The 20,477-nt window shown below is 36.1% G+C and overlaps 1 protein-coding gene across 3 annotated transcripts in view; it reads left to right on the top strand.

The window, feature by feature from the left end:
• IKZF2 (IKAROS family zinc finger 2) overlaps positions 1-20,477 on the top strand; it is a 185,930-nt gene that overhangs the window by 115,005 nt on the left and 50,448 nt on the right. The window lies entirely within an intron of this gene.

Genomic DNA, 20,477 nt, shown 5'->3' with positions numbered 1-20,477 from the left:
TTTTAGACTTACAGACTTGGCAGAAAGGAGTACTGTCAATTGAAGAGTTTCAAGCCATTGAAGGAAACAGCTGTTATATAAATTTTCTATGATTTTTAAATTTTACAATTATTAATGCAGTAATTATGGTTAATCCAGAATAATGGAAAATCTAGTAAAAGATCATCGTTATGTGCTGTTGTTACCATAGAGGAGAGGAAAGCTGTGATATTATTTTGACTGATATGGTACCTGGGCTGGGACCTCAGTGGGAAGTCAAATATCACTATTTTTAAACTTGAAAATATTATGCTTATTAGAAAATTGGCTGTGAGAGTGTTTTATGTTTAATTTTAACCCTCCTTGTTTCTTTAACTCTCAAACTATAGTCATTGGATGCTCTCTGAAACTTTTCTCTGCTTCATAAATCATCATTTAAAAATCTAGAATAAGTTTGATTTTATTTTAAATGCCAGAATATAGTGCATACAAGCAAAAGAATGATTAGATACTGAATGAATTTCATTTGGCTTTAGCATGAATTGCCATAACTAAGAAGTTAAAGGTGGAAATTAATATAGAATACTCTCAAGCCAGTTTTATATGCTCCTTCTGTTCATAATGACATATTAAAATTTAATTTTAATATGAAGATATGATGGAATTGATATCTTCATTCTACATTGACAAATTATATTAGAGAGTGCTGTGGGTTGTGAGGTGATGCTCATACTATCTTTCTTTACATTTTTCCTGTTAATCCTTAAGGCTTTACACAGTTTTTTAATGTGAATGTGAAATAATGTAAAACTATTCTAGACATTAACTCTTAAATTTGGGGCTGTTACAGAAAAATGAAATTAAAGCGAATGTTAAACTGTTTTAAGTATATATTTTATATTCATCCCTGACTTAAAACAGTTCACTCATTTCCAGCTATCACACATTATATTTTATTTAGAAATTATGCTGTGAAAATTATATCTTAAAGTGGTATTGTTTTATTATAAAAAGTATTCTTTATTGGAAGATATTTTTAAGACCTGACAGTTATTTCCTTTAGGTAGCCATGCACTCTGGCTTATTAAAGTATTATTCAGTTGACCAAGGATTATATAAAACATAGCTTTTCATGAGGATGAAGTTGAGGCAGAAATATAACTTTAAACATCTATTTCCACTGGTCACAAAATTTACAAAACTGTGTTGTTTTTACTATCATGGTTTAGTGTATACATGTAACTTTACCTGGTGATTGCTAGATTGCTCTTAGAAGGTTCACTGCCTGTTGACACCTCTGGAAGGCATTTGACAGTCATCTCAATTTGTTTCCTTGATTTCCTTTTTGTTCTTTCAAGAGATTTATCCCTGTGGGTAGTGTCTAAGAAGTCAAGACTCCTTGGTTTTTGCGTTAGACTAAGCTGGACAGCTACAATTGGTTTCGTTATGCAGATTAGGCATGGCGCATATAGGGGCTCCTGGTTGGTGGCTAGTGGAATGAGGGGAGGGAAAGATGTCACCCAAAGTAAGCCCCTTCCACTGGCTTTGCAAGGCCAGACCCTATGATTTACATGGTTCTATATAATTATAAAGTTTATGTGCATAAAGCAAAGCTGTTTCTATGAGACTGTAAATTTTGTAAATAAATACATTTCTACTTTGAGGTTCAAAAAAAAGACATGGTCCCTTTTAACTGCTATTATGCTGATTTTGCATTTTGGTATACTAAGTCATGACTTTTGCAGATATATAAACAGATATGCTCAAATTGGCTAATAAGGGGAGTTTAATGGAGGGATGAGAGGGGGAGAGGGGTATCATCCACTTACTGCATCATCAAGGGGTGAAGTCAGTTCAGACCTACTTCCAACACTAACCATCACCAATGCTTTTCACAATAGATAGAACATAAAACAGCTTCCAAAGTCCATGCTTCTCTAATTGGTCAGAAAGCTCAAGGTGATCATTATGGCTTTCTTCTTCCACTGCCAATTTCATCTTCCCCTTACTTTCACCCTCTTTTTAGCCCCTGGTCTGGACAGGGTTCTTTATGGGTGATCCTGAATTCCTACAAGTTTGAGTATTTGGTGGCCCTTTCTTCCTTGGATTACTGTAGTTTTTCAATAACCAGCATTATTGGAGAAGTTTTTGTTAGAGATGCCCCAGTAAATCTCCTGAGTTTCAAACATTGTTGGCCTTGCCGATATCATATAGCAACAACCCCAGATCATTTTGGTAATCTGGAAAAATTACCAGCCAATAGCCCACTTCTCTTCCTGTTAATTCAGCAGCTTAAAATGCCCCAAATAGCCAGGGAGTAGTCTCAGCTTCCAATACAATGGTAACAACACTCTGATCCCTGGTGGAAACATTCTTCCTTTGGGCACTGAGATCTCCAAAACCACCAATCCCAAGATTTCAGCACAGGAAGTGAAAATCCCTTAAATGAGTTATTTGAGGTATTTGTGTTGTGGCCACTACTACCTTAACCTCTTTGTTCTCAAACTTATGCATTCTAGTCATGGAGGAGATAGATGACTTTAGGCATTTACCATATCCTATAGAACACACCCAAACTTCTCCCAGCTAGCAACTATACATGAACCACTCCACTGGTAGGCCACTTCACCACTCTATTTAGCCTAATGATTCTGGATGATGTGGCATGAGGTATGGCCAGCGAAATCTATAGGTTTGAGCCCATTTCTGTATTTCCTTTGCCGTGAAAAGAATTTCCTGGTTAAAGTCAATATTTTAAGGAATACTATGATAATTGTTAAGGCATTCTGTTCAATCCAGGCATAGAGGCACATACAAAAGTATTGAAGAAAGGGGAGGTAAATCTATATCCCGAATATCTATCAATTCCTATGAGAATAAATTTCTCCCTCCTTCAGGTTGAAAGAAGTTCATTGTAACCTGCCAGCCATTAATTGACTGGTTGATCATCTTGGAGAATAGTGCTGTATCAGTGTCTCAGCATTGGAAAGTGGTGAACTCAGCAGTTGTGGTAGTTAAATCAGCCATAGAGAGGTGGAAATCTATGTTGTTGAAGCCATACATAGTTTCCACCCTTGTTCCCATTGTCACTTGGTACATGGGCCACTTGAGCAAGCACCAGGGTAGCTAGATGAAGAATCTGACGGTCATGTATAAAATAGATTGTGTTATTGGCTTGGGTCACCCATCACATAATCTTGTCCAGATTACTAAGAGCGTTCTCCACAATGGAAGCCCTCTAGAGGGAATTCACATAGTAACCATGTTGTCACACTTTGTACCAATTCTGAGAGGCACATCTGCATAACTCTCCCAAAGCTTCAATCTCCAATCTTCCAGTCTTGTTTTTCCAAGTCCTTGACCATATGGCCATGTCATGTATCTTTACCTCAGCTATCTCTTCTTCCATGCAAACTGTACAATCCGAAATTCTGCTAGGGGGTTATCTTTCACTACTATATTTCAGGGGCAGCCCCCTTCATTGGGCCTATAACACAGTAGTTACAGCTAATACTAAATACCATACAATCCATTTACAAGCTGGGTTCATGTGGTTTTATCCTACGTTAATTGGTCATTGAGAACACCCCATGAGGCCACATTGTGAGAGACTGTGAAGCAGTAGTAGCAGGTATCAGAGACACGTGAGCTACTTGCTCATGATGTATACTTGGGCTTCCCAAACCTGTGTGATCCAAGTTTCATTTAACAATGAAATGCTCTTGTGCACGTCTTATTTTATGATATGTTGAATCGGATTAACACATAGTTCATTTTGTCTAGTTTGGGCCACATAGTCTTTTGGAGTCCCATGACCTAATACTCAGTCTTAACAAGAGTCCAATAACAAATTAAGAGCTGCTTTTCAAATGGCAAATCATTACTGAGAAGATCACATATCTTTACTCCATTAGGGATCTGCATTCTGATGCTTCAGTGGCAGATGTCATACACCATCTTTGCTTACCACAGATATTTCCAAAAATCATTACATTTCTGGATCTTAGAACCAAAGGTCTAAATAGCAGCTTTCATTACAGCAGAGGTACACTGCAGATTCACTTCTTGCCCCAGTCCCCTCTCAGTGTTGGCAGCCTTATTGATTATCTAGTACATGCATCAGAGCAGAATACCCAGACGTGGTATATCTTGCTTCTAAAATTCAAAGAGGACACCACATTTTCTGCCTCCTTCTTCATAATGAAAGGTACAAGGTGCAGCAACTTATCATTTACTATAGAGGCTCTATTTCAACATGCCTACATCGCTAGGCCCCTAAAATTTCACCAATGCTGCAAGTCTCTAAACTTTTCATAGAGATTATCTCCTATGCCCTAATATATGTCTTACTGAGGCATCTTAAGTGTTTACTACTTCCTGACCCATCACCAAATCCAATTAGTATAATACTATGAATGTAATGTTCCAGCTTGATGTTATGTGAGATGTCAAGATGAACAAGATTTCTTTGGACTATATTATGACAAAGAGAGAAGAGTTGACCTAGCCTTAAGGTAAGATAGTGAAAGTATGTTGACCCTGCATTGTGAAGATAAACTGCCTCTGATTATCTTTGTTGATAAGGAATTACTTTTAAAAGAAATTAAGTCAGTAGCTCCATACATGGTATCAGGTACTATGTTAATATGCTCCAGCAGAGATACTACTACTAGAACTGCTTCTGTAGTTGGCATTATGATGTGATTAAACTGTCATTCATCCATAGAACCATCTAGGTCTTGCATTAGCCTAACAAACAGCTTAAACGGGTATGTAGTAGGAGTGACCACCCTAGCATCCTTCAGTTTTAGTTTATTATCTTGGGAGAAATGATGGTTCTAGGGCTGCAATCTCCAATATGGTAGCCACTAGTCACATGTGGCTGTTAAGTACCTTCATATGGTTAATGCCACATGTTGAAATTATATTTATTAAATATATTATGAAAATTAATTCCACCTGTTTAAAGTGTGGCTATTAGAAAATTTTAAATTATATATATGATTCATATTTTCATTGGACAGCACTGTTCTTGGCTTTTTATAATAGACCTCCTGCCATGGGTCAGGGAACCAGTGTAAGGGTTCTTCCCATTACTAAATGCATTTATTCCTATGATACTATAAGATGGACTTGCATGAAGTCTCCATATATATCTTGACCTCCATAAGCTCCCAGTTTGACTGGTGGGCCACAGTGGTATTTTGGGTTCCAGGGATTAATGTCAGTTCAGAGCTAATCTAATACAATTGTCTAATAACCTGCAGAAGGATTTGGTATTTTCCTTCTCCCAATTCACAGTCACCCTCATAAATGGCCACAGGTGATTCTGGAATGGCTTAGAGGAAAATTCATAGCATACAGCAGTGGTCAGGTTTCAGGGCCCTTCTGAAAGGGACTCTGTCTCCACCTAAAATGATGTGACTCTGGATATGTGAATAGACTTAGGTCTGGGCAGTGGATAAGAGATCATGAATCCCACTACGGCGACTAAAGTTGGGTTTTTGCCCATAAGACCTAGACTTTTTCTGTCCATGTAAGACAGTTAGCAGCTTGGCAGTCTAACCATCTTTTTCATTCTTGGAGGATCTGTAATCCATTAGCCATTTCCATAGAACCCTGTGGCACAAAACACATTGTTATCCCATCCCTGTGGCTTGTTAAGATAACTGCACTTCCTGAAATTAATTTCTACCACAAAGCCTCTGCCATCTCAGAAGATCACATTGGATACATTCAAATTAGGGACCCCAGATCTGTTTGTAACATCTATCATTGTTCTCTACAGCCTAGAGAAGACAGGTACCAGGAAGCTTTTCAAGCACACTGGTTCTTTCCTCACCAATGTAATTCTTTGGTGAGGCCCTTCCAGGGGTATGGTTAGGGGAGGACTGAACAGGGTCATTCATAATAGATCCTTTCCAATATTCTTACTTGAGCTTTTGGACTTCTACTTTGGTGTGCCAAAAAAATTCTGACCTTTCAACTTTTCACTGTGTAAGCCATCATTGAATCAAGGATTCAATAAACCAGTCACTCCCTCCTGCTCAAGGCAATATATTAAATCCCAAATTCCAGATGAATGCGCCTATATTGATAAATTTGGCCTGATCTAGCATTTTAGTTCATCTTCTTGGTATGAAACCCTTAGAATCAATCCATTTCCTTACATGCTATCTGGACTCCTTACTGATACAAATTGGTAAAGTTTTGCAGTTCTTTCAGTGTACAGGCTGTCACCTCCTAAATATCCCTCGATTTTGGCTATATTAATATCTAACTTGGTATGAGCCTGGAGGGCCATGAGTGGTAATAGAAATGAGTCCTGAAAAGAATCGCCATTCTCTGATTGAGTTACCGCCTCAGCTGAAGCAGTTGGAAGTCCTCTTACTATATGGAAAGGCTGATTTACGGGACTGTTGCTTTCCTTAAGTGGAATGGTGGGGAGTGAAGACAAATGTGTCTTCTGGCAAGGGTGGTTCGGGAGGGTTTAGGGGTTCAACATTCTGAACCTCAGTATTTGATTAGATCGTAACAACCCTTGTTTCACTCTTTCCCCATCATTACCCTGTTACCAAGACCAAACGGTATTGGCTTTGCCCATTTTATTTAATATGGCAATTTCATAACCCTTCATATAAGATTCTGGAGTTGGTCTTTAGCCTTATTTTCCCTGAGCCTTAAGTAAATAAGGACTCTCTTAAAGCTAACAGAGAACTTTGGTATTTCACCGCTGTTCTGACTTGAGCATTCAGGACCTTCAATTTGTCCTTTTTCCTTTGTATAATCCTTCAGGCCATCAGCAGTAGCCATGTAACACTACAGTCTTCACATTAGACACCACCATTGTTCCTTCAGCAAGTAAAGATCACAACTTCTAAAGCTTTGCCTTACATCTGCACTTTATACTATCATCAGTGACAATCTGAATAAACATGTTGCTAGCACATGCCTAGAATTACCAGAATTTCACTAACTTCCTGATAAGGAGGCCATGCTATTCTCTTCAAACATGAGAAACTCAATGCCAGAATGCCATTTTGTCTGAGGCCTTGGGCCACTCCTGCTACCAATAACTATCAGTCAGAGCCCTGATAGGAAAGCAGTGAGACACTCAAATGGGGAAAATGTGGAGACATTCATGAAAGCACTAATATTTACAGGAGAAGGGGTAGGCATAAAGAAAACCAACAAGGGATGGTTGCAATCCCATGTCTGAAGAGGTCACTGGAATTAGGAGATGTAGGAGACAGTCTTGAAACTGACCTTCAGTAGAGGAATGTACCCCTGCTAACCTGTGACTGAGGAGTAAACACCTTGGCCTCACTCTTTCCACCCCTCCTGTCTTGCTGATGCCTTAACATTAAATGAGCATAACCAGAAGCCAGAGGAAAAAGGAGCCTATTGATGAAGCCAATAGAAATTAGCTTTCTGCAGGAGTAGAGCAGAGCAGAGTGAAAATGGCTATAGAGGTGAAAGAAAATATGCCACAGATTGATTAAATTTAAGAACTAATGCTTAAGCTTATTAGTATAGGGTATTAAGTGTAATGTAACGATTTTTAATTCTAATTTCTGTTTTTTATAAATATTATTATTAATACGAAGTATCTTGCTTCCTTCTCTTCCATCCCAACCCCTACTTTGGGTAATGAGTGCTCATTGTTTTATTCTATTTAGTTAGCTATTGTGTTCTACAGTATTAATACTGCATCTTTGCTTCCTGTGTTTTAGATTTGAAAATTTTCCATGTAGTAGGTTGGTAACAATGAGCCCACTATTGATGTGCACTTACGTATTTCTGTGAGATTTTATATCAGTTTAAGAAAAATATCTGGAATACAGTATACATTCAATAAATGCTAGCTCACACTTTCTTTCCTTCTTTCTTTCTTCCTTCCTTTCTTTCTTTCTTCCTTCCCTCCCTTGTAATATCCCATATAAGGTGAAAGTTTCTATTTGGAACTCTCTTGCGTACTCTAGAGGACACCAGGTAGTGTATTGATTTTGGTTGCATAGCCCCAATAGGTTATTGACAGGTAATGTCTGGCATTTCTTGAACTCTCCATAGGCATGAGGCACTGTGCTAAGCACTTCCTATGGATTATTCGTTTAATTAACACTCTTTTACCTGACATGAGCAAAACCAGGTAGTTTATCAATTAAAAACAGTACGTCTAGCAATATGGGAAATTCTTTTCATAAGAAAGTTCCTTAACATTTAAAAATATAAACATTGGATTGGCCAAAAAGTTTGTTCGGGTTTTTCCGTAAGATGTTATTGGCCAACCCAATATAAAATATGTATTTAATTTAAAAAAAAAAATATATATATATATATAAGGCCAGGCCCTTTCCTTTCAGTGAGGAATTTAGTTATGGAATTCCAAGTAATTTTTCTGGCCTAAACCACACTCATATCACATCATCTCTAATTCCATTTTCAGTTTCTTTAAGAACTTAAAGACCTTGTGAAGCAATCAGACTTATATTAAATTTTTTAAAGATTTTTCTCACTAATTTTTAAGATTACCTTTGCCTACCTCCAATTCATTAGCAGTTTTTTTCAACTCACCTTTATTGAATTTTTCCAGCGTGGTAAAATTAGTTTTTATAGGAAGAACTTTCTTTCTGTACTTATTTTATTGGAGTATGTATATTTGAATAATTTACTTAATTATGATAACAGGTACAGCTGGCATAAATAGGTTTGGCTAGAATCATAACTGACTGAACGTGAGTATCCAGTTCAACTGCTAGAAGTGTTTATGTCGGCATACCAAAAAAGGGCCTGGGAGCACCAGAATTTCTGTATGCTTTTCAAAGGGAATGGAGACAGAAAGCTCCTCGCGAATATTATTCCTAGTTTACAGGTGAGGAGATTGAGGCACAGAGAGGTCACACGGGCAGAGCCTGAATTCAAACCAAGACAGTCAAACTCCAAAATCTGTACTACGTGCTATGGAATAAATGATACAGCCCCATATGTTTATTGCATCCTCTGTCTTGCTGAACTCTTTTAACTCAAAATGATAAAGCAAAAAAGAGTACTGTCTGGAAGTCAAGAGGTCAAGACATCTGGGTTTTCGAATGAGCTCATTGCAAATTAGCTGTGTGACTTTGTCATATCACTTAATTTAATCTTTTAATCTTATGCTGCTCATATTATATCATGCTAATGACAATCTGTTATCTTTTCTCCTGGGATTTTGCTGCCCATCAGTACTAAGATCAAACCTTAAAGAATAAAAGGGTAGTCCCCACTCCCCAGTTTTGTTTTTAGTTTTCTATTGTTTGTTTTAACTTTCAAAACAGATTTGCATAAAATGGAATAGGTCTTAAGATTTTCAGATGACCTTCACGGCACCAACATCACTTCTCTGCTACCATCTGCTAACGTAAATCTCAGAACCTTGATATAGACAGTTTCTGATTTTGCACTTCTAGTTCCAGATGTAGTTTGTTCATTTAAAATGCATTCCCTTTTAAAGAATGTTTTTGAAAAAGCTCTCTCTGTGTTGCTGAATGCCAGCAGAAGTGTGAAACAATGTTGACTTTTCCCTCCCCCACCTTTGCCAGTTAGTACTTGAATGATATTTTTCACACTGGAATGGAAGATGCAGTCACACATTTGATTGCATGTTTTAAATTTTGATTACAGTCATTAATAACATTTTTTTAATTTTGAAAGGATGCCCAATTTTATAAATAATTAATAAATCAGGGCTCCTTAAAGAGCAAAAATATTTTGGTAGTGTTTACCAGTATTTGCTATGGAAAAGTTTGTTTTCTAACAATAATTTTAAACAGTATAATATTATTTCTGGAAATAGATTAATATGATCATCTTTTTTCAATAGCAGATAATTCCTGTCAACAACTCCTAGATTTTATTCCCAACTTCTTAAGATAATAACAGGAGAAATCAGAACTTTTCTTACTTTTGTTATGGCAGTGCTATATCCTATTTCTGAAATATTGTCCATTCAGGAAAAAAAAAGTGAAATAATACAATCTAAGTTTTGTTTGTACAGCAGACATCAGTGTTTAATTTTTTTTTTTAACTATTTTCGTATATTATGGGTTAGAGTTATTCTGCTGATATTGATCCTGGATATTTCATTAGAATTGCTTTATTTTATTGCAGTATGTTGGCTAAATTTAAGATATCTAGCAATTGCAACCCTCTTTCTACTTTTGCCTCTTTGGAACACTCCAAAAAAAAGAATGACTGAGGAAGGAAAAAAAAAACCCAGATCCTTTTACATGTGAAATTTAAATGATGAGAAGGAAAGGAGAGAAAAATAAAGAATTGTATCATCAACAATATATCAGCTGGAGACCACAGTCAAATTAAATTTTTAGCCCATTGAGAAAGTAAACTACACTTTGTAAACATATCCCAACCTTATATTAATATATAAGGTTGTAGGAAAATAAAAGATACTGCTTTATATTTTAAACTCTATCCATTAATCTGAGATTTACCACACAAATCATCTAATTTCCTTTATGTAAATTTATAACATAACATAGTATCTATGTCAGTTTTTTGTGCTGAATCAGTGCTCCTGCTATAAAAAATGTTTTATTAGTTTTGTCAGATTTTTAGTTTAGCAAGTGATTATAGTCCTTTCATTCTTAGAAATTTGATTAGTGTGCTTTATACGTTAGGTATTACTCCTTTTAATTGTCTTTATTATAGCCATTACACTGGGGAAATAGTGTTAAAATTCAGCCCTGGACCCCTATTAATCAAAACAATACTTAGCATACTTGTTATTTTTTAAATCTAGGAGGAACTAGAATTGCATATTTTTTCCTAATTAGCACTTCAGGTATATTTCTCACATACTCTAATGCAGTGCCCAAATTAAATATTTAAAACACAATAGAAGAGTATGTATTTTTAATGTATGGAAACTTATGTAGTATATATGCATTATACATTCCTTTGTGTAAATTGTAAAGAGAAAAAAGTAAGTAAGAATGCCTCTTGCGCAGTCTCAAATGTTTTTATGCCATATGTAAAATTCAGTTTTGGCTATGGAATTGTACTGGACTTACATTCTTACAAAAGAAATATTCTTTGCTTAAAAATGGAATCTTTTCATTTGAAAATGAAAAATCCTATGTCCCAAGGAAACTTATCCACTGTCTCTTGTATTCCTTAACACTACTGTATTTTTACATTACTTATTATAACGTTAAGGTACTGTTCAGAGATATATAAATAAAATATCCTTGAATAAGCAGATAAGTGTAGGAATTTTTTCTGATTTTTTTTTGTTCATCTCATTTTAAGAAAATAAGAATTACTTTGTGTTTTCAGTAAGACCTGTTATAGTCAAAGGAAAACCTTATTAGCTTTCAGTTAAATCAGTATTTATTATATAATTATTTGGATATATCACCTAAAAATAAACACTGTAAAATTAGTTTAGGTGATATATCTATAGCATATAACCCTAGAATATATCTATTTGAGGAACCTTCCAGTGTCATAGTCTTCTAAGGATCAATAAGCCTACATTATTCTGAGCAAATGTCTAGTTTATTTCCAAACACCTCAGTTATGTTAATTTTTACAACATGATTTTGTAATCTATTCAATGTTTGACAGATTTCACTTAAGAAGTTTTTTCTCTATGTCTGGTTGTCAAGTTAAAGCTATTTTGTCCTATAAAAAGCAACTGGACCAGATGTACCATATCCATCTGTTAAAACAACATCTGCCTCATTGTACATTTTTAGTTCTTTTATATAAGGACTGTCTTTTTGTTTTTTTAAGACCCTATAATTCCATGTACTATATTTTATCCATAAAAATAGCTCAGAAATATGGAATACTTGTATTAGTTTTCCTAATACTGTTTTTTTTAAAATGTATCAGTTCAATAGTATACTGCTGCAAACTCACTTAAAAGTTTGCCTTTTATTTTTAACTCTATATTTTGTTCAGTTATTCCTTTAACTATCATGAGAATATACCTATAGAATATTATGACTCACCCTGCTTTTGAATATATTTGGATATTCACATTTAGTGGACTATTAAACCAGCTAACAGGCATTTTCAAGGTATAAACTACATGCTCTTAGAGAAGCTGGTAAGAAAAGATAGTTTTCTCCTCCTCTTCAAATTTCTTGAAAATAAAGTTCAAAAGTAGCATCTGACTTGGCTTGAGATAGTGCTAACCTTTAACCATACTGTTAAAGAAACAAGTTCATGTCAAATGCTCTAGTTTTAAGTCTTCTCATATGGGACAGTCTGTTACTTTGCCATGAGGATGATATGCCCTCAGATTTATTGTCATTTCTTACTAAGGGACTCACTACTACTGTCACATCATTTCCTTAAATTATTGACTGTTCAGGAATTCCATAAACTAAAAGGTACTTCAAAGTACATGTGGCATTTGTAATCACTTTCTTCTCTAATACACCCTTTTCATCTTGTTTCATTTAAGTTATCTTCCTGCTCTTGTCTCTCCTTCTGCCTTCTACTCTTTGTTTTTCTCATAGGCTGTTTTCCCCCAATCCTTCAATGTTTGCTTCAATATTACTTTGCTTTATTTTTTTGAGGTAAACAAAAAGTACATAAATAAGTACCTTAAGTTTCTATTACATATGAAATCTTTTTATAACATGGATTTGCTACAGGTTATAGACCTTTGGATATTAATAGTACTGATTATTTGTGAAATAAGAGTTTAAAATGTCTGAAAATTGGGTATGTGGCTAAAAGATTATCATTATCAGTTATTTCCATATTGACATTATTTTAAAACCATATCACCATGACTTTTCTAACAGATTTGCTAAAGAGATCCATTCAAACAGTACTAAGCCATAGACCAGTATAATGATAGACATATTGGATTAAATGATGCTGGTTATAGAAACTGAATCTAGTGTAGCTCATTCATAGCAGTGATGGTGCATTTAGTGTAGTAGAATTTGCCCTGCAGACTTCCCTTGAGAAGGAACTGTTTTCACCTGATTGTAGACCTGGCACCTGGCCCACTCTCTGGGTGATCTCCCACGTGTGAACTTTGCCCACCCTCCACCCCTCCTTTCCTTCTGGAGGTGGTTGATAGAGGAGGATTACATTGATAATTACACAAGCAGTGTCAGTTGCACATGTGATTTACATAACTGTGCTGTGCTGATTTCACCTATCAAGTCCTGACATTTATGCCCGTGGTGCCTCTCTGTATGCTTTGCAATAAACACTGAAGAGAGGGCATGGGATTAGTGTCTTCATTCCTGACTCAGACACACACAACACACACGCAAGGCCCAGCCCACTGAAAGCTGACCAGGAGGGAAAACCACTTGCAGTCAGGCCAGCTGCTGTGACCATCCATGTGGTTTCTACCCAGTAGAACACAAATAATCATTATATACTCTACCTTATATGGTCCTTGTAAAAGAAATTAAGTTTTTAATAGCATATACGATCTCTTTTTCAAATAGTGGTAGTCATGCTTCTTTACATTTTTGACACTTATTTCTAGAAGGAGTAATGGAAAAGCAGTCTTTCTTCTCTAACACGTACTCATCTGATGTGGCTCTCCACGTTGGCTCAAAGACCAAATCAGATTAGTTTACTTCTGGAACCTTTCCTCCTTACCTTTTTCTATTCTCAGGAGTTCTAAAGAAATAAGCAGGAACCATGGACGTATTTCTTATTCTTCTCAGTTTTCTGTAGACAAGTTGAGTAGTAGTACAGTTTTGCATCCTACTTGGATGTTACTGTGGACAGTCTGAGCTTGTGGCTGTTTCACATTTTCGTTTCCACAGTGCTGAGTCTGCAGGCCTGGCATGTTTGGAACTCCGTGGCAGAAACGGGAGGGCAGCATGCCAACTTCTTTACTTACCCAGTGTCCAAAAATGAACATCACATTGTTTTCTGTTTCGTTTTGTTGAGGGTTTTTTTTTTTTTGGAAGCTAACCTCCACCCTCTCCTTTTATTTTTCCGACTTGATCTGTGCATGTGAGTCAAAGAAACCTGTTCATCCACAGCCTGTACTGTCTTGCCAATCTTGTAAGAAAACTCCCAAATGTTAGAAAACCATACAAATGAGGTAAACAAAACCCAGTATCATTCATTATAAGCATATAAAATATACTTAGAATATAATTAAAATTTTATTTAATATATCATAAATCATAAGTCAGCATGGTTTCTCTCTAAATTGTACAAAAATATAATAAGTATATAGATAAAAATGAAAGATCCTAAATTCTGTGTCTCAAAAGAAAAGATCTTACTATATTCTCTTTTGCATCTGTATCCCTTATACTGTATCAATTGAATGAATGAAAGAATCTGTGGATGCTTTCAGTTGAACATTCTTACATTAATTAGAAAGTTAGTTTTTTAAGATTACTGGAGATCAGTTGTGGTTATATGTGTTTCCTAGCAGATGATAAATGTCAGTCCATTGTAAAAATTAAAGTTAATGGCTAACATTTAACAGGCTCTTATTTTGTGACAAGCACTATTTTAAGTGCCTTATTTTACAGATAAGTAGAGTCAAAATTAGAGAGAGAGATGCTAAAATCCCCACAATCTATAGTTTTGAATATTATGTGTATGGTCCCTTATGTCAAGCTTTATCTTATTAAGATTATTATTCTTTTACCTTATTTTTAAAATTTATATTTTGCCAACAATGTATTATTTGGATTAGATTTTAAACACACACACACACAAGCACACAAAAGTGTTTGACATAATGAAACTAAAGAAACATATCATGCTAAAATAAACAAAAATGTTCCATAATGCTTGAGGACATATAAAAATTTAGAATAAAATAAATAAATCTAAGAATAGAATAACTCATCTATGTGAGAGTGCTTTTCAAAATTATGCTATGATATAGTAAAAATCTTACCATTATAACTACATACGCACATTTCATACAATTTCCAATATATTCAGGAAAAGCTGGGGTATAAACTGCTTTTCCTGACTCCAAAGCCCATGCTCTCAGCTACCACACTCCTATTTTCCAATCTACTCTTCACATAGCAGCCAGAACATAATTTTTAAAACCAGTTTAAATCATGCTATTCCTCTACTTAAAATCTTTTAATGGCTTTCCATCGTTCTTATAATAAAATTAAACTGTTAATCATGGCCAATGGAAGTTCTGCCCACCTCTTCTGTTTGAGCATATACCACTCTACCCCTCATGCTGTGTTCTTTGCCATGTGAGGTTCCTTAAGTTTTTCCCTACCCTTTGGATTTTGCACTAATGATCCTAGAAGTCTCTACCTTCAGCTTTTTCCCCAGTTCTTGACATGGTTGCTTCATTATTCTTCAGATATTTGCTTCAATGTCATCTCCTTGGAGATAATGCCCTTTCATAAGCACCCTATCTAAAGCATCCTCCTAGGTCCTCTCTATCTTGCTGTCTCTATCCTAAAGTCTTATAAAGCTTGAACCAGAATCTATGGTTATCTTTTTTGTTTGTTTATGCATATGTTACCTGTCTCTCTCCAGTTGAATGTAAGTTTGTGAGACTGTCTGTCTCCTCTGTCTTATTTATTAAGGTATTCCCAGCTCCCTGAATGGTGCTCGGCACATGATAGGTAATCAAAAAGTACTTGTTGATTAATTGAATGATGAGGGCCTTATGGTATAATGTACTTGTTCTAAAAAAAATCCCCATAAAAAGGAAAGGGAAAAAAACACTGACCTATTCTAATTTCTATAGAGTCAGCTAATGCATATTTTTCATGTTTGTCAGTGTATATACATTTAGATTTTTTTCTTGTGAAATTAGATGTAGCTCAAGAGTGCTCTTTTTACTCACTCCTGGATAGTAAACATAACACACATGAGCGATGGCCTCTTTCAGTTGAAAATCCTTGGTACCATGTGAAGAAGCTTTAAAAAGCTCTAATAATGAAACCACATTTATTCACTCAACACATATTTCTTAGCTATGTGCCAGACATTTTTCTAGCACTTGAGATACAACAGTGAAGAAAAAAGATCTTGCCCTGTGTGACTTAACATTTTAATGAAGAGAGATAGGCAATCAACAGTAAACATAATAAATAAGTCAACTATATAAATGTGTTAGGTGATGAAAGCTACAGGCAGAAGAAAAGTTGCCATTTATTAAGCATTTACTGTGTCAAGTACCTTTTAAAGTTTTCTACGTGCATATTTTTATATTTCTCACAAAAATCCTATGAGTTAGGTATAAATAGTTCCTTTTTTAACTTAACCTAAGGTTCACACATAGACAGTAAGTGTTAGGGCTCTTATTTGAAAACTAAGTATGAAACCGTAGTATGGATATATGTATATATATCATTCTTTACCCTATGTGAATACTCCATAAATTAGAGATTATCTACTTTCAATTTAGTTGGACCCCTTTGATATCCAGATGTCTTTCTTACTCGCATTGTTACAATATCTGAAAGCCTTGCTTATTTCCCCGAGTTATTATAACATTGGAAAGTCAGATGAGAAGAGTAGTTTAAAGCGAGAATAGAAATCATATCAAAAAGGAAAATTTCTGTGATGGGATTATTATTTATTCTATAAGCCTAGAAAGTTCTTCCTTGACTTTATACTTTTTATGCCCCATGATAAATGTTTTGCACATTTATAATAATGAAACAGTATCAAATACATCTGTTTGTCTTGTGTCTTAGATTTCTACTTCACCATCTCCTTGCTGTATTGTAACTTTTTTCACATTTGTAATTTCAGTGGCTCCTTTTCTTATATTCATCAGTCAATCAGTTAAATAATTATTGTTACATTTTCTATGAGAGAGGTGGGCATACCTCTAAGTTCAATGGTTTATGAATATTATGTTTATTATTATGATTATACATACCACACTTTAGGTAGTTGGTAAATATCTGTGGTATGAAAAACAACTGACTTGTATATACTTTTAACAGCTGCAGAAATTCTGAGATTTCAGCATCTTTGTTTTTTAAGTAATTAATTTATAGACAAATATAGAAAAAAGAAATAATTACACTCTCTATGATAAAGAAGATCCTGGAAAGCATAATTGTTACATTGCCAAAATATTTTACAATGTGTATTTCATTCAGTTGCATTTAGCTTCCTTATTTCAGGTGTTCAGTTGAAGAAATCTTGTGAAACTTGTTACTTAAAGAGAACGATAGGAAAGTAGATGTCAACAATATACATTCTTACGAAAGTAATCTTGCATGAGACTTTTTACAACTGTGCCTATTTTTTTCCACACTGAGCTAAAAATAAAAAGTAGATTCTTTTGCTTTCAATTGTCTGTGATAGTTTTCATTTAAAATGCTCATCTACACTTACATACTGTTTTTCCTGGTGTTTGTGTCTTTATACTAATTTTTTTATTTAATTCAAATATTAATCATTCTACATTATAAAGCAAATGGAAATATTTGAATGGTTAAGTAACGTCAGCTCGGAGATTGGTTCGAGATGGCGGAGTAGAAGGATGTGTGCTCACTCTCTCTTGCGAGAGCACCGGAATCACAACTAACTGCTGAACAATCATCGACAGGAAGATACTGGAACTCACCAAAAAAGATACCCCACATCCAAAGACAAAGGAGAAGCCATAATAAGATGGTAGGAGGAGCGTGATCACAATAAAATCAAATCCCATAACTGCTGGGTGGGTGACTCACAAACTGGAGAACACTTATACCACAGAAGTCCACCCACTGGAGTGAAAGTTCTGAGCCCCACGTCAGGCTTCCAAACCTGGGGTGTCTGGCAACGGGAGGAGGAATTCCTAGAGAATCAGACTTTGAAGGCTAGTGGGATTTGATTGTAGGACTTCAACAGGACTGGGAGAAACAGAGACTCCACTCTTGGAGGACACACACAAAGTAGTGTGCACATCAGGACCCAGGGGAAGGAGCAGTGACCCCATAGGAGACTGAACCAGACCTACCTGCTAGTGTTGGAGGGTCTCCTGCAGAGGCGGGGTGTGGCTCTGTCTCACCGTGAGGACAAGGACACTGGCAGCAGAAGTTCTGGAAAGTACTCCTTGGCGTGAGCCCTCCCAGAGTCCGCCATTAACCCCACCAAAGAGCCTGGTTGGGTTGCCTCAGGCCAAACAACCAACAGGGAGGGAACCCAGCCTCACCCATCTTCAGACAAGTGGATGAAAGTTGTACTGAGCTCTGCCCACCAGAGCAACACCCAGCTCTACCCACCAGCAGTCCCTCGCATCAGGAAACTTACACAAGCCTATTATATAGCCATCTCTACCAGAGGGCAGACAGCAGAAGCAAGAAGAACTACAGTCCTGCAGCCTGTGGAACGAAAACCACATTCACAGAAAGATAGACAACATGAAAAGGCAGAGGGCTATGTATCAGATGAAGGAACAAGACAAAACCCCAGAAAAACAACTAAATGAACTGGAGATAGGCAACCTTCCAGAAAAAGATATCAGAATAATGATAGTGAAAATGATCCAGGACCTCGGAAAAAGAATGGAAGCAAAGATCGAGAAGATGCAAGACATGTTTAACAAAGACCTAGAACAATTAAAGAACAAATACCTAGAAGAATTAAAGAACAAACAAACAGAGATAAACAATACAATAACTGAAATGAAAAATAAACTAGAAGGAATCAATAGCAGAATAATTGAGGCAGAAGAATGGATAAGTGACCTGGAAGACAGAATGGTAGAATTCACTGCTGGGGAACAGAATTTTAAAAAAAGAATAAAATGAAGACAGCCTAAGAGACCTCTGGGACAACATTAAACGCAACAACATTCGCATTATAGGGGTCCCAGAAGGAGAAGAGAGAGAAAGGACCTGAGAAAATATTTGAAGAGATTATAGTTGAAAACTTCCCTAACATGGGAAAAGAAATAGCCACCCAAGTCCAGGAAGCAGAGAGAATCCCAGGCAGGATAAACCCAAGGATAAACACAGAGACATACAGTAATAAAATAGACAAAAATGAAAGACAAAGAAAAATTATGGAAGGCAACAAGGGAAAAACAACAAATAACATACAAGGGAACTCCCAAAAGGTTAACAGCTGATTTCTCAGCAGAAACTCTACAAGCCAGAAGGGAGTGGCATGATATATTTAAAGTGATGAAAGGGAAAAAAATAAAGACTATTACAAGAGACAAGGAAGGACACTACATAATGATCACGGGATCAATCCAAGAAGAAGCTATAACAATTGTAAATATTTATGCACCCAATATAGGAGCACCTCAATACATAAGGCAACAGCTAACAGCTATAAAAGAGGAAATTGAGAGTAACACAATAATAATGGGGGACTTTAACACCTCAATTACACCAATGGACAGATCATCCAAACAGAAAATTAATAAGGAAACACAAGCATGAAATGACACAATAGACCAGATAGATTTAATTGATATTTATAGGACATTCCATCCAAAAACAGCAGATTACACTTTCTTTTCAAGTGCACACGGAACATTCTCCAGGATAGATCACATCTTGGGTCACAAATCAAGCCTCAGTAAATTTAATAAAATTAAAATCATATCAAGCATCATTTCTGACCACAACGCTGAGATTAGAAATCAATTACAGGGAAAAACATGTAAAAAACACAAACACATGAAGGCTAAACAATACGTTACTAAATAACCAAGAGATCACTGAAGAAATCAAAGAGGAAATAAAAAAATACCTAGAGAAAAATTACAACGAAAACAAGATCTGAGCCTGCGTGTCCGGAGCCTGTGCTCCGCAACGGGAGAGGCCACAACAGTGAGAGGCCCGCGTACCGCAAAAAAAAAAAAAAGATCAGAGCAGAAATAAATGAAATAGAAACAAAGAATACAATAGCAAAAATCAATAAAACAAAAAGCTGGTTCTTTGAGAAGATAAACAAAATTGATAAACCATTAGCCAGACTCTGAGAAAAAGAGGGAGAGGACTCAAATCAATGGTTAGAAATGAAAAAGGAGAAGTTACAACAGACACCACAGAAATACAAAGCATTCTAAGAGACTATTACAAGCAACTCTATGCCAATAAAATGGACAACCTGGAAGAAATGGACAAATTCTTAGAAAGGTATAACCTTCCAAGACTGAACAAGGAAGAAATAGAAAATATGAACAGACCAACCATAAGTAATGAAATTGAAACTGTGATTAAAAATCTTCAAACAGGGCTTCCCTGGTGGCACAGTGATTGAGAGCCCGCCTGCCGATGCAGGGTACGCGGGGTCGTGCCCCGGTCCGGGAGGATCCCACATGCCGTGGAGCGGCTGGGTCCATGAGCCATGGCCGCTGAGCCTGCACGTCTGGAGCCTGTGCTCCACAACGGGAGAGGCACAACAGTGAGAGAGGCCCGCGTACCGCAAAAAAAAAAGAAAAAAAAAAAATCTTCCAACAAACAAAGTCCAAGGACCAGATGGCTTTACAGGCAAATTCTATCAAACATTAAGAGAAGAGCTAACACCTATCCTTCTCAAACTCTTCCAAAAAA

This window comes from Physeter macrocephalus, chromosome 2 (genome assembly GCF_002837175.3).
Source record: "Physeter macrocephalus isolate SW-GA chromosome 2, ASM283717v5, whole genome shotgun sequence".
Taxonomy (NCBI): Eukaryota; Metazoa; Chordata; class Mammalia; order Artiodactyla; family Physeteridae; genus Physeter; species Physeter macrocephalus.
Note: the sequence above shows the minus strand (reverse complement) of the source record. Positions and strands in the feature narration are given on the sequence as shown.